Source organism: Ochotona princeps, chromosome 26 (genome assembly GCF_030435755.1).
Source record: "Ochotona princeps isolate mOchPri1 chromosome 26, mOchPri1.hap1, whole genome shotgun sequence".
NCBI lineage: Eukaryota > Metazoa > Chordata > Mammalia > Lagomorpha > Ochotonidae > Ochotona > Ochotona princeps.
Genome location: NC_080857.1, coordinates 18,120,239 through 18,138,504, shown reverse-complemented (window position 1 = coordinate 18,138,504; position 18,266 = coordinate 18,120,239). Strand labels below are relative to the sequence as shown.

The 18,266-nt window shown below is 48.8% G+C and overlaps 1 long non-coding RNA gene across 1 annotated transcript in view; it reads left to right on the top strand.

Annotated features, from left to right (window-relative positions):
- The window catches only part of LOC131478022 (uncharacterized), a 73,935-nt gene extending 58,675 nt beyond the window's left edge, over positions 1 to 15,260 (top strand). The window contains exon 3 of the long non-coding RNA XR_009244248.1: positions 15,154 to 15,260. This is a non-coding gene — a long non-coding RNA (uncharacterized LOC131478022). The remainder of the gene's footprint in view (positions 1 to 15,153) is intronic.
- The last annotated feature ends 3,006 nt before the right edge of the window (positions 15,261 to 18,266 follow it).

Below are 18,266 nucleotides of genomic sequence, written 5' to 3'. Positions count from 1 at the left end.
ACATGTTAAGACCCAGAAGAAGTGCCAGACTCCTGGCTTTGACTTGGCCCAACTTAGTCGTTTTGACCTTTTGGGAAATAAAGAAGCAGATGAAGGATCTCTCTCTCTCTCTCTCTCTCTCTCTCTCTCTTTCAAATAAATAAAATAAGATTAAAAACAAATCAAATAACTGAAGCATTTTGTTTGCCTCACCACATCACCTATGATGTACATAAAAAGTGAATCCCTTCTGCCTGCTCCTGGAGAAAAGTGATTCCAAGTAGGAGAGTGAGAAAAGTTCAGGGACAGAGACGGGAATTGTGGCATATGTTTAAAGCTGCCACCTGTGACATTAAAACTCCATACAGGCACCTGTTCATGTCCTGGCTGCTCCACTTCTGCCCCAGCTCCCTGCTAATGGCCTGGGGAAAACAGCAGAAGATAACCCAAGTGGTTGGGTCCCTGCACTCACATGGGAGACCAAGAAGAAGCTCCTGGCTCCTGGCTTTGGCTTGGCCTAGTCCTAGCCCAACTCTGACTGCTATGGCCATCTGAGAAATGAATCAACAAATAAAAGCTTCTCTCTCTCTTTGACTTTGTCTCTCTAACTTTTCCAAATAAATAAATAAACCTTTTTTAAAAAAAGATTTATTCATTATTATTGGAAAGTCAGATATACAGAGAGAAGGAGAGACAGAGAAGAAGATCTTCCGTCCGATGATTCACTCCCCAAGTGACCGCAACGGCCGGTGCTGCGCCGATCCAAAGCCAGGAACCAGGAACCTCCTCCGGGTCTCCCACGCGGGTGCAGGGTCCCAAGGCTTTGGGCCGTCCTCAACTGCTTTCCCAGGCCACAAGCAGGGAGCTGGATGGGAAGTGGAGCAGCCGGGATTAGAACCGGTACCCATATGGGATCCCGGGGCGTTCAAGGAGAGGACTTTAGCTGCTAGGCCATGCCGCCGGGCCCTAAATAAATAAAACTTACACAAAACAAAACCAGAAAGTTTTGGGGGTTTTTCTCCACGGAACAGATCCTGGAGCTAAGAGGTCCACAGATGATCAGCATCAGGTATGGTTGCATCTGGGAGCTCCAGCACCCCATCTCTGAACTTCTAAGCAGGGCTCTCCCCCAGTGCAGGCTATAACCCCAGGCTGGCAAGGTGGCTGTCAGCAGCTATAGGTCTATGCAAGTGGTCTTCAGAAAATGTGTTATGAAAAAGCTATGGATAGACTTAAACATCTTTTGTACCACAGTGAATTTTTCTCTTAATTTTATTTTTGCATAAACTTCTCAAACCTTTTGAGTTTAAGTTTGTAGGGAACCAGTATGAGCTTCTCTTTTGCTGTGCCTGCAAAGATCTCACTGGGTTTCACAGGGGTCATGTTCCCACATCTGGACCAATCACTCAAGTAGAGAGATTGAGCAGTACTCTGACCAGGCTCTCTGTGCACACCCACCTTCAGAATGAGAGGTAGAGTCCACTCCACTTAATGCACAGGGATTGAGGGGAGAGAAGGGTGACTCACTGGATGAATACAGGAGCCCAGCTGCCAGAAACAGCATGAACAGGCAGTGCAGCAAGGGGCCCAACACATCACCGAAGGAAACTGCAGCTCCATAACTGATTGGCTTGTCCAGTGCTTCCTTGGAGCTAACCCTCACAGAAAGATGGCGCAGAGGAATAGCCAATTATTTTAAAGATTTATTTATTTTTATTTGAAAGGCAAATGTTAAAGAGAGAAGAGAAATACAAAGTCTTCCATCTGCTGGTTCACTCCCCAAATGACCACAATGGCCACAGCAATGCTGATCTGAAGCCAGGAGCCAGGAGGTTTTCCCAGTTCTCCCATATGGGTACAGGATTCCAAGCACTTGAGCCGCCATTTGCTGTTCTCCTAGGCCATGAGCAGGGGGCTAAACTGGAAGTGGAGCATCTGGGACACAAATTGGTACCCATTGGAATGCCAGAGCCACAGGGTAGGAGATTAGCTGGCTGAGCTACCATGCCAGCCCCAGAAATTACCTTGTACTCAGACTAAGACAGGAAGTGAGCAATTCTCTCTATCTGGGAAAGACAGGACCAGTGATTTGGAATCAGGAAACTCACACGGAAGAAATAGGTCAAAGTGAAGCGCTGAATCCACAGGAGAAGTCTAGACCAGAAATGCCAAGAACCCTGGGAGTGGCAGCTCAGGGACTGCCTTTCCCCTGAAAGACAGACAGACACCTGGGATCTCCATCCTCCCCACCACAGGATGGGAACCAGCAGTAAAATGCCCAAGTGTAGTAAGCTGCTGCATTAAGCACTTCGGGAAGGCAGCTGCAAAGCCATGCTGAACATGGGTGCAACCTCTCTGCTGTTCTTTCACTTTTTTCTTCTTTTTATCTGGAAGCTAAATGTTCAGATAGATACCTCCCACCTGTGCCAATTCACTCCCTCAGGTACCCACAACAACTGGAGTGGGGCCAGGCTGAATTTGACTGTTCTATGCAGGTGGCAAAGGGATCTTAAGGCCTTGAGCCATGATGATCTGGGGCCTCTTAGGGGGTTGGATTAGCAGGTAGAGTCAGGATTCGAAACCAGGTACTCTGATCAGAGATGGGAATCTCCCAAACAGCTCAACGGCCACTCAACCTCTTTATGTTTTAGGTGTTAGCAACACAAGGTGGGTCAAAACAAACCTTAGCAGGTCAGAAACTGCTTATAGACCCCCTCCCTGCCTCTTAGCTTGTGGCATTGAAATAGGACCGGCTTGACAAAGAGCACATGGAAACCCCTGCTCCATTTGCGTGGTATGAAATCTGCATGCTCATCTGTGCCCAAATCAACAAGTCCCCCATGACAACCCATGCCCAAGAGCATGGCCCTTTCATCTGTACTGACTCTGAAAAACACTGTGTGGGCCAGGCAGGGTGAGAACTGTACTCTTGTTTCCTGGCGGGGGCGTGGCTATCTTCATGACCTGGGTGTAATACTAACCGTTGGAGGGTTTTACATTGGGTTTCCTGTTTCCTTTTCTTAATAAAGAAAGGAAAAGTGGGCCCCCGCAGCAGTCATACCTGAGTTCCATGGGAAGACACCACGGGGGTTCCGACTTGGCCACAAGCACAAACAAAACGGAACCCCATACCTGGCCAATAGATCCGCGGCCCCACAGCTGCTTTGGGTTGTTTTGATCAGCCCCTGCCACAGTTTTCCACCCCAGACTCATTAGACTGGTGGTCATACCCTCTATTTTGGGGTTGTTGGAACCACTTCCACAATAGACTGAGACAGTGACCATGACAGAAGCCACCCTGTATCAAGGAAGGTGACAAAGTGGCTCATGTGTCCCTAACTCTAGCATAAATGCTCTGGAAATTCTTCCTGTTCTACCAACGAGGAAACTGAGACTTGAAGAACTTAGGAGAATTTTGTCCCAAGTCATCTATCAGTGATGGAACTGGGGTTCCATCCATTCTTTCCCTCATTCCATGATTGTTGGTCACCCATTTCCTGGGCAAGGCACTACAGAGAAAAGTGTTCTGCCTGCTGCATTGAAGTCGTATCTGGAATACTTAGCTTGAGATTTCTTTCCTTTGTTCATACTTGAAGTGGATACTGTGTGTAGTTTCAGGCTGAGTGCTCTGGGGGATGATGGGGAATACAAAGTGGTAGAAGAAATTCACTTACCTTGGGGCTGGACTGGTGGCTCAAGTGGCTAATCCTCTGTCTGCAAGCACCCACATCTCACATGGGCACCAGTTCATGTCCCAACTGTTCTACTTCCTATTCAGTGTCCTGCCTACATCCTGGGAGAGGAGCAAAGGATGGCCAACTCCTTGGGACCCTGTACCCATGCAGGAGATTTGGAAAAGAATCCTGGCTCCTGCTTCAATTCAGCTTAGCTCCAGCTGTTGCAACCATGTGGGGAGTGAACCAGCGGATGGAAGATCTTTCTCTCTGTGTCTCTTCCTTTGTAACTCTCCGTTTCCAATAAAAATAAATAAACCTGAAGAAGAAGAAGAAGAAATCTAATATGGGGGGCATGTAATTTAGCTGGAGCGATGGTGTCCAGGCACTAGAATCTTGTAATAATAAAAAGAGAGATGGAAACCGCATGAACATGAGTAGAGGCAATGCAGGCTACAGCAGGCTGGAGTGATCAGGCGGCAGGACAGAGGCCTTGGAGTAGTGACAAAGTGGAGCTGACATCCTGGTGAGGTGGCCAGCAGCAGAAAAGCTCAGCACGGCACCAGAGGGAGTGAAGAAGGAAAGAACATGGATATGCAACTTGGCCTGGCACACCAACTCTCCAGAGCCGTCACTATGCAGCCTGAGCGGGGTACCTACCACAGAGTACCTCTCCACCCAGGTGGCCCTGGAGCCATTTTGTTTTTTTAACTTACATTAAGTCTCAATTTCCTAATTCAAAAAGTGGAATAATGAAGCAAGTGGTGCAGGCAAAATAGCACGTGGCACGGGTCCAGCTCACGCAGCGGCAGCCTTTGTGGTTGCCAATATCATGGTCTCTGTGGGGCTCCCCCTACAGCTGTTCCACCTGAGGAGTGGAGAGAGACATGAGGCCACACGGCAGCCATAACGTAAGAACCCAAAGGCGGCCTGGAAACTGCGGGACTGTGAACCCAGAGGCCTTGTGTTATCAGCCCCAGAATCAGATAACATCGGCAAACCACAAATGTGCTGCTCAAGTTTGCAAAGTTCTATAGCGGTGGGTGGGGCTCCCCGCGGCTTGCGCTGGGGTGATGGGAGTCTAGCCACGTCTTTCTTTCTCATCAGATCTCACAAGGAAATGGGCTCCCCTATTCAGATTTGAGATAAGGTCCCCTTTCCCTTGGGTGCTCCCAAGCTCAGCGAAGTCACTTGTGAGGGTGTTCACTTTCTATCCCAGGCTTGTATCGTCATCAGCTTATTATATTTAGTGGGGGCACGGATGAACCCTTAAGTTCGATGCTAAATGGAAGTGAAAATTATGAAGACATGCACTAGGGTCATACTGAGATGACAATCTAAGAAAAGGAGGTGAGACACTCCAGGGGGAGCCAGCCAGAGGAGGATGGGCTTCTGAAAGGTTGTTGATTTTGTCCTCAGTAATCACCAACTATGCTGAGGCTCAATAATTATTTTGGGCTCCATGACTTTCAACCTAACCTCTGGCGCTCAACTGAGAGATCTATCCTGAGGTGCTGACATGATTTCTCAACAGCTGTTGCAAATTAAAAGCTTTGGCTGTCTTCCATGTGGGTCCATTACAATTTTCAAAAAAATTGACTTCAAGGAATTTCCCAAAGACTCCTTCACCTCATTTCTGCTTTTAATATTTTTTTATTCTTTTGTGTTGCACATTTGAAAGGTGGCGGGGGTGAGGGTGGGCATGGAGAGAGATCTCCCATCTGTTGGTTTACTTTCCAAATGCCCACAAGAGCCAAGATTGAGCCAGAGTGAAGCCAGGAACCAGAAACTCAAGCCAGTCTCTTAAGCTTGTGGCAGGAATTCAACTCTTTGACGTCATCACTTGCTACCTGGAAGCTAAGATTGGAAGCAGAACTGGGTCCCAAACCAGGCACTCTGATAAGGGATGTCCCCAGCAATGTCTTAACCACTGTGCCAAATGACCATCCCAGAATCCTCATTCTACAAGTGCCTACTTCCAGATCTGTTTGAAAGGGACCATTACAAGAATTAAAGATAGAAGGAGGAATATGACCTTGAGGTCACAGCGTTCAATAGCCATCTCAGTAGACCAAACAGAGAGAGAAACAAAAATGTAATTCACAATGCCCAAAAGTTATGGAGCACGTGCTATACATAGAAGCAAACTTCCAAAGGTTTGTAAGCGGGTTAAACTCCTGCCTACAACACCTGCATCCCATATTAGAGTGCTGGTTTGAATCCTGGCTGCTCTGCTTCCCATTAGCTTCCTGCTAATATACCTGGAAAAGCAGCAAAGGACGGTCTGAGTACTTGGGTCCCTGCCACCCACGAAGGAGGCCCACATGGGGTTCCCAGCTCTCGTCTTCGGTCTCGTGCAGTGCTGACTATTGCAGCCATTTTGGGAGTGAACTAGCAGACGGAAAATCTCTTTCTCTGTCCCTACCTCTGCTTCTTGCACTCTTTCAAATAAATATAATTTTTTTCTAGATTTATTTATTTTTATTGCAAAGTCAGATAAACAGAGAGGAGGAGAGACAGAGAGGAAGATCTTCTGTCCGATGACTCACTCCCCAGGTGATTACAACAGCTGGCACTGCACTGATCTGAAGCCAGGAGCCAGGAACTTTTTCTGGGTCTCCCATGCAGGTGCAGGGTCCCAAGGCTTTGGGCCATCCTCAACTGCTTTCCCAGGCCACAAACAGGGAGCTGGATGGGAAGTGGAGCCGCCAGGATTAGAACCGGCGCCCATATGGGATCCCGGGGCGTTCAAGGAGAGGACTTTAGCCGCTAGGCCACTGTGCCGGGCCCAAGGCAAAAGATTTTGAAATAAAAAAAAAAAAAAGATGTTGAAATTTACACATATGTCATAGTCTAAAAACAGTTCATGCAAAGTGTATTATGGGGCCCAGCGGCGTGGCCTAGTTGCTAAAGTCCTCACGTTGAACGCTCAGGGATCCCATGTGGGTGCCAGTTCTAATCCCGGCAGCTCCACTTCCCATCCAGCTCCCTGCTTGTGGCCTGGGAAAGCAGTCGAGGACGGCCCAGATCCTCAACTGATTTATGTTTATATCTGAATTTGCAATAAATAAATAAATAAATATTTTTTTAAGGAAAAAAATGTGTTATGAAAAATTGCCTGTGTATTTCAAAATCTTTGGGCACCACATTAACTTATCCTTAAACTTCATCTTCCCACAAACTTTCTGAAGTACCCTTGTATATTATCCTATTGTCTTGCCATGCTTTAAGAAAGGTACTGCTGTTCTCCTCCTATTACAGATAGAGACACTGAGGCACAGGTAGATGAAATAACCTGGAAGAGAAACAGTGATAGAGCCAGAATTTGGACCCGGGCAACCTGACTCTGGACTGGTGCTGCTAAATATTACCAAGGTACATGTGTTTTAGTGGGAGGAGGCAGAGGGAGAGTTAATGTAAGGGGACCAGAAATAGAAAGGTGTCTTGGGAGCACTGGCTTGGGTCTAGCATGACATCACCCAGTCATAGGATAGTGCCCGAGCCCAGATATGTGGGCCATATCAAGGCAAATGCTCAGATGTAGGAAGGCCACAGTTTTGTGTGCACTCTCTGTCCAGCCTTTTCTCTCCTGGGGAGAGCAGCCACGGTGCAGCCCAATTTGAGGCTCTCAGTATGAGCCTTGTTAGCCTAAGGGGGTCACAGGAACCATCTCTGGCTCGTAAGGTCCCAGTGTGGCCACGGAAAGCCTGAGTGACAGACTCACATGACACTTCTGGAGGCAAGAGTCCATCGTTCTGAGGATGCCCAGTCGATGGACTTGGGGACCTTGAGTACCAAATAGGTATAGAATTCTTTCCAAGGGATGGCATGATGATACAGCAAGCTAATCCTCCACCAGTGGCTCTGGCATCCCATATGAGCATTGGTTCTAGTCCCAGCTGTTCCACATAGCAGATCCCTCCTAACGATTTGAGAAAGCAGTGGGGAGTTGCTCAAATGCTTGGGCCCCTGCACCTACATGGGAGACAAGCTCTGGTCATTGTAACCAGTTGGGAAGTGAACCAACAGATGGACGATCTCTCTGTGTGTCTCTCTCTGTAACTCTAACTTTCAAGTAAAATTTTAAAAATCCTCTTAAAAAAAAAAGCATCTCAAGACTTCTTTCTTCTCCCATGTCTCCCCTGACTCTGGGGAAAGCCCCTGTTTTGCCCTAGACAGTCATGTGGAGCCTGGGATATGTGCCATTCCTGGGTTTGAATCTTGCTGCTGCCCGTGCTGGGGTAGGGGAGTTGACTTGATGCATCCATTTCTTCCTCTGTCAGAGGGGATAATAACAGAACCCACCTCATCAAATTGTTGTAAGGATTAAATAATTGTATCCACATCAGCCACATACAGCACATCAGGCACCTTATAAACGTGGGCGACAGTAATTATCCACACCTTACCTCCACTTAAGAAGTGATTCTAACTGTCTTAAGCACCATGCATTGTCACATCCGGTAGGGAGTGGCCACTGGAACAAAGCCTGTGCCCTTGCCAAGCCCCACAGCCATGAGCTCAGGCCTCTGTTGAAAAGGAAGTGGTTGCATCACCCAGCTGTCTGAGCTGGGGCCACTTTCTTTTGGGGAAGGGTTTTCTGTGGTTCTGCTTGCTTTCGCCCTCCAGTCCAGCATGGCTCTGTCACTCTGTCAGCTTCCTCCCCACACCACTGTGGTCTTTCACGATGGACCCAGCATCTCCTGGATCTAGGCCTCACTTGCCCATGGACAAGTGAGAAGCCCTTGGACATGATGCACTCCTGAAAGCCCATTTGTTGTTGACCTGGCAGGAAGACCATGGCAGACGATTGATTAGCCGAGTGACCTTCGGCAGTTTCCTCAGTCTCTGGTGTTTGCCTCCACTGTTGATCTATAAGAAAGGATGATAATAATAGTATTTACCTCTTCACCTCTTGGATTGTTTCGAGGATTTAAAGAGCTTTTATTGAAACTTCCAAACAGTGCATGGCTCTCAGTGAATAAGCGCTAGCCATGATTTCCCATAGGCTAGAGATGTTTGCACTGGACGAAAGCTCAATAAAAGGGCCAACAGAGAGTTCTACAGCAAGTCAATCTGACCTTAACATCTCTCTGAATGCTACGACTGTGTGGGAGAACTAGCCCTACTTTGTGCACTGCAAGAAGGTTCATATTTCAATTTGGGGGATACCAGATACCCAGAGTACAGCACCATTATTACTAAGCTGGACTGCTGATAGGCAGAAAAAAAATTCTCATTGCTTCTCTGAACTATTAAAATAGTACCTTGCTGCCTTGTTCAAAGTCCTGTAATATGCAGAATTTGTATTGGGTTTTGTGTTTTGATGTGGAGAATGGCTTGGGTGGTTTTTGTTTTTTGTTTTCTTATGTGCTATTGGTGCAGATGATGGTTTCTTCTACACTCTGTGCTTCCTCATCTGTTTGGAACTGAACAGAGGAAGCCTTTGGTTTTAGAAGCAGGATTTAAGGGGTTCCTTGGCAGTAGAGACTCAAGAGAACTTAGCCCGAAGGGACTTGACCAACTGGTCTCGGACCTTGGGGTCACCGTAGTCTGGCAAGACTGCCCTTTGACCTGAATCTGGGTGACGTTGGTCATGCAGGTATAGGTGAAATGCCAGCCACACCTGGCTGGTCCATAAAAAGGAAATACTTCCCACACCTTGCTTTTGTACACCGCAGGCTCCAGGTGAAGGCATCCCCAGTGCCAGCGCTGGCTTTAATGCCTGGGTGTGGCTGCAGGAACCACCCAGTACAAACCGGAGTGAACCTGCTGCCCTTACCCCTCCCCGCTGCCAAGTCAAACAGAACACAGGGAACACAAATAGAATGATCACAATAAACCGGTTGTTGTAGCCAGACGCAGGAGAACCCACTCCCTGGCACCACCACCACCCCCTCCACAGGTCCAGACACGACCACGCCGGCCTGCTCCCAGGACTGCGGAAGGTGTGGCCCGTGGGGCATTCCTGCCCGGCTAGAAACCCTCTGGCTTGTCTGTACTCATCACCACCCCCACATGTACCTCAGCAGGAGTTGCCTGGGCCAGGAGCAAGGAGGGTCTCCCCTCCCTCCAAGCCCTTGCCACCGGGAAGTGCCCTTCCCACCCACTCGACTTGACTAATGCTGCTTGCCTCGGCCACCTCTAAGGAGGGAACTCTTCAAACACAGTAAACTCCCCTAGGCATCTGAGGGTTGGAGGAATTCGTGCTGTACGTGCTTGCCGGAAGGGTCACATATGGGGGGAGGGGGAAAGAGGGAGCAGAAGAAGGAGGGACCAAGCCTGAGTGACAGCTTCAGACTGATTTGGTTAGAGCTCTCCAGGCAGCCAGAGCACAAAGATAGTACCTAGACTTGCCTGCCCAGGGCAGGTCAGCAGCTCCCAGAACCTGCCCAAGTCGTTTGTGCTCTATGTGTGTGTGTGTGTGTGTGTGTGTACACACGTGTGTATGTGTGTGCTTTGGGGTCTGTCTCTCTTTGCCCCCTAGGATCTGAGGCCAATAAGGAAGTAGTTTAGTCCCAGGAGGTAAGGTTCCACCGCCAGTCTGTCTTTGTGATGTCAGCACCTTTTCCTGAAGTTCTTGCAGGTCCCACCCAAGATCTCTGTGGAAAGGAGAGGTTGTGACTGACCCCAGCAGAGATGTCCTGTGTGTCCCACTGTCTTCTGCGGCTATAGGAAACACAGAAATTCTAAAACTACACACCTGGGCCTGGCGTAATGGCTCAATGGCTAAATTCTTGCCTTCTGGGCCCGGCGGCATGGCCTAGCAGCTAAAGTCCTCACCTTGAATGCGCCGGGATCTCATATGGGCTCCGGTTCTATTCCCAGCTGCTCCACTTCCCATCCAGCTCCCTGCTTGTGTCCTGGGAAAGCAGTTGAGGATGGCCCAAATCCCTTGGGACCCTGCACCCACGTGGGAGACCTGGAAGAGGTTCCTGGTTCCTGGCTTTGGATCGGCGCGCACCGGCGTGTTGCGGCTCACTTGGGGAGTGAAACATTGGATGGAAGATCTTCCTCTCTGTCTCTCCTCCTCTCTGTATGTCTGACTTTGTAATAAAATAAATAAATCTTTCAAAAAAAAAAATTCTTGCCTTCCAAGTGCCAGGATCCATATGGGTGCTGGTTTGTGCCCCAGCAGCTCCACTTCCCATCCTTGTGGCCTGGGAAAGCAGTAGAGGATGGCCCAAAGCCTTGGGACCCTGTGCGCATGTAGGAGACCTGGAGGAGGCTCCTGGCTCCTGGCTTTGGTCTGGGACAGCTCTGGTTGTAGTGGTCACTCAGAGAGTGAGCCAGCAGATGGAAGATCTTTTTCTCTATTTCTCCTTCTCTCTATGGGTCTGCCTTTCCAAGAAAAAAAATAAAATAAATTTAAAAAATAATAATAAAAAAATAGAACTACACACCTGGGGTTGGAAGCCTGGCTTCATGCTGGGACTTGGGACAGGTGACTCAGTCAATTTCGCCATCAAAATGGGCCCAAGAAGACCTAGTTGGCAGGCCTGTGCACAGCCTAAAACGAGGTGACAGTCCTGGGAGGCCTCTGGACACTCCTGACACATGAAAAGTGCTACATAAATCTTGCCCATGATTTCCTTCTCCCACCCACTCTGTGCATGGTTCACTGGGTCCTTGATCACCCTGAAGAACAGAAAAAAGAGAGCACGGGAAGTGATAGAATCTACAGTCAACAGGCCGGTGTTCATGGCCAGATGGCTTACTTCTGTGCCTGGGGTAGTGCTTTCTATCTGAAACAAAACACAAACCACCTCGTCCCTCTGCCAAAACCTGATTTAATCTTCCCCACCCACAAGTCAGGCTGTCCCAGAACCTGAACTTGAGGCTCTTCTCTTCGCCTTTTGCTTGATGCTCTGGGTAGAGCTGGAGAGGTGGAGGTGGCAATGCACACTCTCCAACAGATACAGCCAGACCAGTGATGGACAGAAACGGAAGCGATTGTCACTGCCTCCCTGAAAACGTCAAAATCAGTATCCTGCCACCTTGTCCTAAGTCCGTTACTAAGCACAATTTATGTTGGTAGAGGGCATGAATCGCAGCCATGAAGAGGAGAGGATTGCAACTATGGTCTTTTTATGTCTTCTTCTTTTTTAAAATTTAAGTTTATTTCTTCTTATTCGAAAGGCAGATTTTTACAGAGAGGAGAGACAAAGAGAGAAAGATCTTCCATTCATTGATTCACTACCCAAGTGGCTGGAGCTGAGCTAATCTGCAGCCAGGAGCTAGAAGCTGGGAGTTTCTACTGGTCTCCTACGTGGGTGCAGGGTTTCAAGGATTTGGGCTATTCTCTGCTGCTTTCCCAGGCCATAAATAGAGAGCTAGATGGGAAGTGGAGCAGTTGGAACCCATATGGGATGCTGATACCTGCAGGTGGAGAATTAGCCAATTGAGTCATTGTGCTGGTCCCTTCATTCTTCTCTTTTCCTTTCTTTCCTTTTCTTTTCATACAGATGATGGTTTTGTCCCACGTTCTGTACCCTTCCTCCTGTGCTTGGAATTAGTCAGCAGTTGTAAAGGGCCAGTGTCTTCTATTCAATGGGGAGCAGACATGGTGGGAATGAGTGGCTGGGCCAAGGGTTTGGGTAGGAGCTTGGGGAGTGGCCACTGGGTGGGAAGCGAGTTAAGGGGGAGCTATTTGGGGGAAGTGAGTAATGGGTGGCTCAGAGGATGGAGCAAGCCAGTGTTGAAAGGGAATGGCTGTGCTCTGTGGGCAGGTGGGAAAATGGGAGCCCAGAGAACGCCGCTGTGCAATAACAGGGAAGGGACCTTGAGGTAGTGGTTTGTCAGAGATGAAGAACGGGACAGGCTGTGTGTTGGTGGAGGAAGGGCGGGATCTTAGGCCAAGCACTTCCACCAACTCCCTCTTGATGCCTCTACTGCTGGAAACAGCCTCAGTTCACTGGCTTGTCTTTGAACTCCAACAGGTAATACAGCGAACAGCCTGCAGGATGTGCGGAAAATAGAGTCCTGGCCTCTGGATGTGCCCTAGCGCTGGAAGTTGCGGAGCTGTGGAGGCTGTTGGTCTTTACCGTTCACTGATCTGGGCTTGCGCTGGCCATGTGTTGCCACAGTCTTGCTGTCACTGTTGCGTAGTGTGGAGCAGGAGGCTGGCCCACTGGAGAGATTTCTCACACTGGCATGTGGAGTCCAGACGGGATTAGGCAACCCCCAGCTCCAGGGAGAAGTCTGTTTTCTGTTGAGAGATCTGTTCCTAAAAGCGGTTATCAAGCCCTCCCTCAAGTCTCCGACAAAACTCCAAGGACTGAAGATGGGGACTTGGGGTGCACCTAAGATAGAAAAGGCAAATTTAAACTCTGATTCTCCTCGCTGGTAGGGTTTATTCCAACGGTGAGAAAGTTTTCTACGCTGGGTTTTGCTCCTGTCTCGTGAGCCAGGCACTTTGGTCGGTGGTTGTCCTGTGGGCCACTGTCTGGGGCAGACGCGGTTAGGAGGTCATCCTGACAATTATGGCTCAACTGAGGTGGAGGGAGCGGTCTAGGTTTGGCCCTCGGTCTGGAGTCCCAGGCAGCAGCACACAGCGATCTTGGCTCAGGACGCGAGGCTGAGGCGTGCCGGGACAGCCTTGGGGGTGTCCTTGGCTTTCCAGGGGCCGGGGAACCCTCTCTGGCCCGGGGGCGGGAAGACGCCGTGGCAGACTCGGTTCTGGCTCCACTGCCGCCTCAGCACTTTCTAATTGCAGTTCCAAACAACAACAGCCCGCCGCGGCCGTCATGGCAACAGGCCCCGCCTCCCCGGCCTCCCAGCCGGCACGCAGCACGTGACGGTGACGCCCGCGTCGCTCCCCCGCCCCTGGCGACGACGGGAGGGCGGAGAGGCTGGGTGGGGAGGAATGACGTGCGCTCTGTCGTCTCCATGGATATAATGCATAGACGTCAACGTCGCCACTGTTTGGAGTGTAACGTTCTCCGGTCTCCATGGGAACGTCAGGCGGCCAAACACCAGGCCCCAGCAACAGACCTCCGATTGGCCCGAGGCCTCCACGAGGCGGTGCTCCGTCTCCCGCGCCCGTGTTGCTGTTATGGTTGTTGTCTCCCGCTTGTTTATTTCTCTAGCAGATCTGGGAGGCGGAGGTCTGGGTCCGTCGCCAAGAAAGGGATCCAGGAGCAAACGTGCTCGACGTGCAGCCTGCACTTTACCGAGGACAGGCCAGCGGTGACCGCGTCCCTGGTGGGATTCAGGACCCCCACGCCCCCACGTCTGTCACAGCCCCCAGCCCTCATCATGTCTGAGCAAGGCCGTTTGTCCTCTCAGCCACTTCCCAGAAGCCGTGTGGCCTTCGCAGGGACGCTTGTTTGGCCTTCTCAGAGCAGCTCCCAGGGGGCCTTCTCAGAGCTGGGGCCCCCATCCCCACCCCAAGGCACTATTTGGCAGCATTTCCCCATCTGGTCCTAATTCTGTTGAATGACATCATTGATCTGCATTCCCACCCAGAGATGTCCAGTATTTTTTTTTTTTTTTTTTTGGAGTGGCCTAAGTGTATTTCAAAGAATCCCCAAGGACCTGGGTGGATACTTCTATTTATGGATTTATGGAATCTTACTCTTTTTCTTTGCCCATTTTGCTTCACCGCTGTGGATGGGGGAGGGTGGAAGAGGTGGCATATTCTATCACCTAAAAAAAAAAAAAAAAAAAAAACAGAAATAAATTGAGGTCAGAGATGGTGGGCCACATAATAAGTTCCTGGATTTGTTGACCATCGGTGGGAATGTGCGGGATGCAGTTGAACATTCCAAATAGTATCCTCAAGAAACACTTTTCACTTAGCCTGGGCTCCCCGCAGTGAAACCAAGTTAACATCTGGCAAAGAGATAGCGATCTTGCCTCAGGGTTTTAATCAAGTCCTGCATAAAAGAATGTCTTAAAATCTTTAGTTACAGTGTCAAATATAACAGTAAATCTTCACTAGCTCATGCGCATACAAGTCTGAAGTGCTTCATAAAAGGTTTCGATGACCCGATAACATGTTTTCAAAAGCCGAGAGAAAAAGAGAGAGAGAGAGAGAGAAAAGGGGGGAGGGAATGAGACAAACCTCAAGTTAAAAAAAAATACCTTCATAGATTGGGGTTGATAAGGAAGGTACCTTGCTACTCTAGTCTCAGCCCACTAACTCCTTTCTTTCTTTATCTGGTCCAATGAATATCCTGCCGATTCCCCCTGCCCCCTTCCGTCCTTGGCCGGCCTCACAGCCTATAATTTCCTTCAGAGATGTGAGTGAAATTAAATGAAATTGGGAGCCTGCTTAATGCAAATAGAGCCAAAGGGCACGGCTCTTTATCATAATGAACTTCATTCTGATTAAGTCAGGAACTGCAAGTGCTTACTATTTACCCAGTAAATATATTAAATTGCCAGGCAAGTCTCCTGCCCGACACTGCCAGGGAATATTTGAAAGTCTGATATAAGATCATTTTTTAGACCATCCAACGTCCCTTTCTAATTCTATCATCTCTCTTTACGTTTCCAGGAATCTAGAGTGTCTTGGTTCCTGAGAGCCGGTCTGTTTGAGTGACAGCAAAAGGAAGAGAGATGAGCAATATTTACCTTGTATGCTGAGGCTGACCCAGAGAGCGGGAGAGGTGGCTGCATGACTGCCGGCATTCTCAGCACGGACGAGAAAGGGGGAAGGTGGAAGATGAGAGTCTCGAAGTGCCTGGATCTGACTCCAGTTCTTGAACCAGATTTTGTGATCATATTCAGGAGTATCACTTATAACCTCCAACCTGCCATCCTTTCATTTTGTTAGATACCTACAGGACAGTGGGTATGGTGTGTGGTCCAGGAAATTGTTTAATCCAGGAAATATAAAATAGATCATGATTTTCATAGTACTGTAAGAAGCTGTTTGATTCAGATGTGTTTGTACATAATGGTATGCATATGTATATGTGCACAGACATATACTTCCCATCTTGTGTTTTGGCCAGGTTGCCCTGTTTAGCTGACCAAATTCAACGTAAAGACCATGATATCCTTCTTTGCTGCTGACTTCCTCAAGCCACGAGACAATCTCCCCAGCTGACTTCCCCTTTTATACAATGTGATTTGGAGATCTCAGTAATCTTACACATTTGGTGTGGCCCTCAAGGAGTGTCACGATTTGTGTTGACGAGTTGGCCCTGTGCAAACACCAAATGCCATATGGGGGCTTCCCCCCAGTACCTCTGCATCTTAGTGCTGAGTGGAACCTCTGTCACCATGTGTCCATAGCAGACTGGCCATGCTGCAGGCCCCGCTGCAGAGGAATGCCAAAGTACAGGTATACACACTCCACCTCTTCCTACTGGAGGTCAGCGCCTCAAGACTGGCTTTCTTTCGATGTAAACACAGATATTGCTATCTTTTAGGTTCCAAGACTGCTGTGATGGTCAGACTTGGTCAGTACTAGGGTCAAGTACTGCTTCCAGCAGTTCTTAACTTTTCAAGTCCAAATTCTGGGCTGACACAGTGGCTTAACAGGCTAAATCCTTTGCCTTGCAGGGCTGGCATCCCATATGAGCACCAGTTTGTATACTGGCCGCTCCACTTCCAATCCAGCTCCCTGCATATGGCCTGGGAAAGCCATGGAGGATGGCTCAAGTCATGGACCTCTGTACTCATGTGGGAAACCCAGAAGAAACTCCCAGCTCCTGGCTTTGGACTGGCTCAGCTTCAACTGTTATGGCCATCTGGGGAATGAACCAACAGATGGAAGATCTCTGTCTCTCCCCTTCACTCTGTGAATCTGTCTTTTAAATAAAATAAATTTTAAAAAATCTGAATTCTTGGGTGGACATTTGGCCTAGAAATTCAGGTGCTGTTCTTACATGCCCATCCCACACTGGAGGGTTGGGACTCAATCCCCTAATTGGGTTCCTGGTTCCAGCTTCCTGTTAATGTAGACTGCAGGAAGCAGCGGTGGTGGCTCAAACAGTGGAGCCCTGCCAGCACACCACAGACCTGGACTGAGTTGCTAGACCAGCTCCACCCTGATTCTTATGGGAATTTGTCAAGTGAACTAGCTGATAGGATCTCTCTCTCTCTCTTACTCTCCCTGCCTCTAAAAGATATGAAAATTAGAATAGGAATTCTCTTTTGGGCAGCCAGCTCCTCAAGTTTCATGTACATCATGAAACATGTTTTACCAGACATGTTTTCCCCAGCAGGTGAAATGGTACATGCGTGACTTCTGGGCTGCTGTGAAAGTCTGAGAAATGCAATTCTGATGAACCTAAAGGCGATGATGGATGTGAATCAAAGCCAGTCCTCACTTGGTGCTGTTGCTGACTGAGGATGCTCAGCGCCCACCTGCAAACCTGTAGCTCCACTCAAATGGGGGAGGGGAGGCTTCTCTCTCCATCCTCATCCTAAATTTCCAAACACATCACCGTACGATAATCCAGAGGCTTCTGTGCCAAGGGGACAAAGCTTTTTTTTTTTTTATTGGTGAATTGATGTTAGTGGCCAAAATTTAATTTGCCATTGACTATCACCAACATTTCAAAATCGAGTGGGAGATCATTTTAGCACTCAGAAAAGCCAGAAGGACATTATTGAAAGGACAGTTCTTTTAAATCAAATAGATAAAATGGTATGATAGGTCCCTGCTTTGTCTTCACTTTTCCCATTTTTAAAAAAAGATTTATTTATTTATATTGGAAAGGCAGCTTTACAGAGAGAAGGAGAGACAAAGAGAAAGATCTTCCATTTGTGGGTTCACTCCCCAAGCGATTGCAATGTCAAGAGCTAAGCCGATACGAAGACAGGAGCCAGGAGATTCTCTCAGGTCTTCCATGCAGGTGCAGGGTCCCAAAGCTTTGGGCCGTCCTCTGCTGCTTTCCCAGGCCACAGGCAGGGAGCTGGAAGGGAAGTGCAGCTGGGACCCGAACCGGCGCCCATATGGGATCCTGGTGCATGCAAGGTGAGGATTTAGCCACTAGGCTATTGCGCCAGGCCCTTTCTCATTTTTCTAAGACTGTTCAGTGTCTTCTAAATTCATGGGTGGTGCTCACAGTACCAAACAGTAGATCAAGAAATCAAGGAGAAGTAACGACTTCACTTAAAATGACTTAATTTTTCTGATCACACGGGCTGCTTCTCACACTATTCATCTTTGGGTTTCTTCCGTGTAGAACGGCAAGGTGTTCTCCCCAGGAGGGCTTCCTGGTGTCGGGAACATACCAGTGCAAGCAATTCTCTGGGCATGACTCCCACTCTGGGGCATAGCAGTTTGTTTTCAGTTGGTGGAGTCCTTGATTGGCCCATGCTCCATCTACCTGAACACTTCTGGTTTTGCCTGGAGAGGCAGCATTACTGACTGCCCCAAGCTTGGTTCAGCCAGATCAGATGGGCCTGAGTGGTAGAGACTGGCATGGTTCCCAGAGGAAGGAGAACAAGCCTGCCTTCCAACTGGTGTCCCAGGCAGGTGCAGGAGACACTGGCAGAGCCAGTTTAGCTAGCGTCTTGAGCAAGATTTGGCCCCTGTTTTTTCTGCTTTTTCCTGCTTGCAGTTTCTCTGGGCAGAAGTGGAAGTATTTTACACATTCTTTGGCATCACTTGAACCCAGTGTAACCAGCATCACAAGAGTACATTTATTTCGA